The sequence below is a fragment of the Pyrus communis genome, chromosome 3, assembly GCF_041283825.1.
Source record: "Pyrus communis isolate YQ-2024b chromosome 3, ASM4128382v1, whole genome shotgun sequence".
NCBI classification, from domain to species: Eukaryota; Viridiplantae; Streptophyta; class Magnoliopsida; order Rosales; family Rosaceae; genus Pyrus; species Pyrus communis.
In genome coordinates this window covers 5369344-5374824 of record NC_142567.1, presented here as the reverse complement: position 1 = coordinate 5374824, position 5481 = coordinate 5369344, and the positions used below count along the sequence as shown (strand labels likewise).

The 5481-nt window shown below is 43.1% G+C and overlaps 1 non-coding gene across 1 annotated transcript; it reads left to right on the top strand.

Annotated features, from left to right (window-relative positions):
- The first annotated feature begins 5042 nt into the window (after positions 1-5042).
- TRNAQ-CUG (transfer RNA glutamine (anticodon CUG)) lies at positions 5043-5114 on the top strand. Its single transcript has one exon. It is a non-coding gene; the product is annotated as a tRNA-Gln (tRNA).
- The last annotated feature ends 367 nt before the right edge of the window (positions 5115-5481 follow it).

Genomic DNA, 5481 nt, shown 5'->3' with positions numbered 1-5481 from the left:
GAAAAATGAGAATTATGATGAGACTGTTGAGAATCAATGTCAATTGTAGGTGAAGTAGGTGAATGTTGTAGGTGAAGTAAGTGTGTGAGGTTGGTGAAGTAAGTGTGTGAGGTTGGTGAAGTAAGTGGAGGTTGTAGGTGAAGTAGGTGGATGTTGTAGGTGAAGTAAGTGTGTGGTGTAGCTTTCATTTGGTTTGCTATAAATACTCAAGTCCCCAAGCATTGTATATCATCCAAAGAAAAACAAAGCCTAGAGCTAAATAAGAAAAGCTTTGCTAATTAGTTTGTTTTGTGAGCTTTCTTTAAGAGTGTGCTCTATTTTCTTCTTCTTGGGATCATTAGAGTTATCTTGGATACTCTTCTTATTCAACAATTGGTATCAGAGCCAAGTCGGTCAGGGATCGTTCTTGGTAGAGCATTGGTTGTAAAGTCTCTTGAATTTCCGAGTATGCTCTGTGGTTGCAGTTTTGACTGATCTTCCACATCAGAAAAGATTTCTTGAGATTATTGCTGGGGTTATCACAAACCTTGAGAGGGAGCTTCTTTGTGTCGAGAGTAGTGTATTACTCTGCACGGTAGTCACTCAAGCTTGTTCGGTGTAGTCAAAGTCTTGCCGATACGATGGGTGATCTTCAAGTTGTTGGAGGAATCAAGAAGCTCAACAACCAAAACTATAACACGTGGGCAACGTGTATAGAGTCTTACCTTCAAGGTCAAGACTTGTGGGAGGTTGTCGGTGGTAGTGAAGTTACACAACCGGCAGCGGAAGATGCTAACGGCGTCTTGCGGAAGTGGAAAATTAAAGCAGGCAAATCAATGTTTGCCTTAAAGACCACAATAGAAGAAGAAATGTTGGAGCACATTCGGGATGCTAAAACGCCAAAGGAAGCATGGGACACTTTTGTTACACTCTTTTCGAAGAGGAACGATACAAAATTGCAACTTCTCGAGAATGAGCTGCTATCGATGGTACAACGCGACATGACGATTGCCCAGTACTTTCACAAGGTGAAGTCGATATGCCGCGAAATTTCAGAATTAGATCCAACAGCTCCTATTGGGGAAACCAGGATGAAGAGAATAATTATCCATGGTTTGAGACCCGAATATCGAGGGTTCATTGCCGCTATACAAGGATGGCCGACACAACCATCGCTTGTTGAGTTTGAAAATTTGCTTGCAAGTCAAGAAGCTATGGCCAAGCAAATGGGAGGAGTCTCACTGAAGAGTGAAGAGGAAGCGCTCTACACCAACAAAAGTAAAGGCACCTTCAAGCGGTACACTGGTGGTGGATCTAAAAGAAATGGTGACAAGGAAAAAGGTCATCAAGGAGGAAGGAGTTCTCGGCCAGGGGGAGCTCCGAAGTATCACGGTAACCGTGGTCAGTCCCAGAATAATAAAAGATTTGAGGGCAAATGTTACAATTGTGGAAAGAATGGTCACATGGCGAAGGATTGCTGGTTCAAAAGGCCTGCAGAGAGTAACGTCGCCAACTTAGAGAAGAAAAGTGAAGATGATTGGGACGCCGTAGCATATCTAGCTATGGATGAAGGCTGGGATGCTGAAGCATTATTCGCTACGGAGGAAGAAGAAGAATTAGCCCTCACGGTAACAACACCAGAACGCATTGACTACAAAAATGATTGGATCGTAGATTCGGGCTGCTCAAATCATATGACGGGTGATAAACATAAGCTGCAAAATCTATCTGAATACAAGGGAGGTCGTGTGGTGGTGACAGCCGACAACTCAAGGTTACCGATAGCTCACATCGGTAAGACAATCGTTAAGCCTCGATATAATTCCAACCAGGTGCCACTTCAAGATGTTTATCATGTCCCAGGAATGAAGAAAAATTTGCTATCTGTGGCTCAATTGACATCATCGGGCCACCATGTCTTGTTCGGTCCACGAGATGTGAAGGTGTATCGTGACCTCAAAATCTCAGAAACACCAACAATGGAGGGGCGACGATTGGAGTCAGTCTACGTAATGTCAGCAGAATCTGCATATGTAGACAGGACAAGGAAAAATGAGACATCAGATCTATGGCACATGCGGTTAGGTCATGTTAGCTATCACAAGCTAAATGTGATGATGAAGAAGTCGATGCTTAAGGGGCTTCCTCAACTTGACGTGCGAACAGACACGGTTTGTGCAGGATGCCAGTATGGTAAAGCACATCAACTACCATACGAAGAGTCGAAGTTTAAAGCGAAAGAACCGTTGGAGTTAGTTCATTCCGATGTGTTCGGGCCCGTCAAGCAACCATCGATAAGTGGGATGCGATACATGGTGACGTTCATTGATGACTTCTCAAGGTATGTGTGGGTCTTCTTTATGAAAGAAAAATCTGACACATTCTCAAAGTTTAAAGAGTTCAGAGAGTCAGCCGAAGGAGAAGTGGGAAAGAAGATTCGTTGCCTGCACACAGATAACGGGGGAGAATATAGCTCAAGTGAGTTCTCTCAATACCTAAGGGAATGTCGAATACGTCATCAGTACACTTGTGCCAACACACCACAACAAAATGGTGTAGCTGAGAGAAAGAACCGACATCTTGCAGAAGTCTGTTGAAGTATGCTACATGCAAAGAACGTACCAGGAAGGTTTTGGGCTGAAACAATGAGGACTGCAGCCTTTGTGATCAACAGACTTCCTCAACCAAGGTTAGGATTTGTTTCTCCCCTTGAGAAACTGTGGAACATGAAACCTACAGTTAGCTACTTTCGAGTATTTGGTTGTGTATGTTATGTATTTGTTCCTGATCATGTACGGAGCAAGTTTGACAAGAAAGCTGTTAGATGTATTTTTGTGGGATACGACAGCCAGAGAAAGGAATGGAAATGTTGCGATCCAACAAGTGGAAGATGTTACACTTCACGAGATGTGGTGTTTGATGAAGCATCTTCTTGGTGGTCATCAGAGAAAGAGGTGCTACCAGACTCTAGAGAATTTGGAGAAAAGCTGCAACAGAAGATGGGGGAGCATACTATCCAACCCCCATTCAAAGATAAATTCCATGCCGTGGGTTCCAATTGAGCCTAAGAAGGCTTCGTCCGGCTGCAAGACGTAAAAGAAAGCGCTACTTGGGAGGCAACCCAATGCACTGAATAAAACAAAGCTTGTTCATTAATTTTCGAGAAATTACAAATGTATCTAACAAAGAAAGAGAAAGGTGGAGCCTTCACAAGGGTTGTGTACGTGAGGCCCCACTACGTGGCAACACTCTCGGAGCAGGAGGCATCGGAGCAGGAGGCATTGGAGCAGAAGGCATCGGAGCAAGAGGCATAGGAGCGGGAGACACCGAAGATAGATCATTCATGGCCCCAATCCTTGGTGGAACGCTAGATGATCCAGGAAAGAGGTGTCTCTGGAAGAAAGCCGCAAGCCTTTGGCGGTCATCAAGCTCATCAAGCTTCCTCTTCATGCCTGTCGAATAATTGTTGGCAAGCACGTGCAAACTTCGGTTCTCGTACTTAAGCTGTTTGATCTCTTGCTTAAGACTCTCCACCTCCGCCATCAATGATTCAACCTGACGGGAGCGAGCAAGTAGGCGTTGGCCCATGTTTGACACAGAGCCAGCGTACTGAACACTGAGAGCCAGGGACTCTTGAACGACCAACTCATCGGACCGTCCTGAAAGCAGCTGACTATCTTTGGGAGTGAGGAGGTTCCGAGCTACTATCGTAGCCGTTGTTGCATCCGTCATCACAGAGTCCTCATCTGTAAGAGGGCCATGAGAAGATAAGAAAGACGGGCACCATACCTTATCCTGACGCGGCGCAACAGGATCATTGCTTAGACTCAAATCTAAGCAAATGTTCGATGGGTTAGATGAGCTAGCCATTTTTCAAGAAGTTAAAAGAGAAGGGTTGGATGGAGTGAAATCTCGACGGGCCGGAGACGATTTCTGGGCAATTTTCAAGTGTGCATGCTAGAGGTGATCGATCACCTCTATTAAAGGAGAGGCGTTCACCGATTCAGAAATGAAGAGACACCACTCTTCAAAACCGGAATTTCCGGCGTAAAGATCGCCATCTCGTCAGACGCAATCTCGGCTTTTCAGAAAGCGTGTGTAACTTTGTCAAAAGCTCCCAGCTTTTCAGAAGACGCGTGGAAGGCGAGAAATCAGCTGCACACTTTTGCCGACAAGCGTGGGAGACAAAGCCGAAAGCTCCCGGCTTTTCAGAAAACGCGTGCCATTTTGTCAAAAGCTCTCTGACAAAGCTGAAGACGCGTGGAGGTAATTTCCGCATCCGCATTGCCACTTGCCATTACAATTCCTATATACATCAACATCCTGGTAGAAGTGGAGAAAAGGCTCTGCAAGAAGAGATTGAGATGAGACAGGTCAAGACGAATGATCAAGTTGCGGACTTGTTCACAAAAAGTTTGAGTACATGCAAGCTCGAAAATTTTCGCTGTCTGCTCAGCACAGTGCAAAGAATGAGAGCTGACATTGAGGGAGAGTGTTGAGAATCAATGTCAATTGTAGGTGAAGTAGGTGAATGTTGTAGGTGAAGTAAGTGTGTGAGGTTGGTGAAGTAAGTGTGTGAGGTTGGTGAAGTAAGTGGAGGTTGTAGGTGAAGTAGGTGGATGTTGTAGGTGAAGTAAGTGTGTGGTGTAGCTTTCATTTGGTTTGCTATAAATACTCAAGTCCCCAAGCATTGTATATCATCCAAAGAAAAACAAAGCCTAGAGCTAAATAAGAAAAGCTTTGCTAATTAGTTTGTTTTGTGAGCTTTCTTTAAGAGTGTGCTCTATTTTCTTCTTCTTGGGATCATTAGAGTTATCTTGGATACTCTTCTTATTCAACAGAGACATACAATGCTTTACAGGTTTATAAACATTACGAGTTTAATCGGTTATTCTATTATGGCGATACATTTATACAAAACTTTTACCCCGTGATTTTGTTACTCATCTTTAGTAGTAAGAAATGGTGGGTTCCATAACCTAATTTTCGCTGGTGGAGAAGGATTGAACTGTAGAGACTTGTTGAGAAATTAATAAAAAACGAACGCAACTTGTTCACGGGCTGGTCCCATGGTCTAGTGGTTAGGACATTGGACTCTGAATCCAGTAACCCGAGTTCAAATCTCGGTGGGACCTTTTTTTTTTCTCTCTTTTTGTTGCTTTTTGGCTTAACAATTGGGGATTGCTGCAATTGGTAAAACCCCAGACAAAGCTTCTCTGTAAAATCTGTCCTAGACGATGACAGTTTCTTTTTATTTCATTTTTTATTTCTTGTAGTTTTATGTATTTTTAACTTTTATCACTTTATTTTTAAATATAAAAAGTACTTTTTTTTTTTTATAGTAATCCACACATCACTACATGATTGCAGGGCCGGCCCTAAGATTTCAGGAACCTTGTGTTAAAGTGAATTGGAGGCCCTAAGAAGTGCTAAGAATTTAAATTTTTTAAAATTTTATTTTTCAATTGAGCTTTTATAAATTCTAATAGCACAAACAAATTT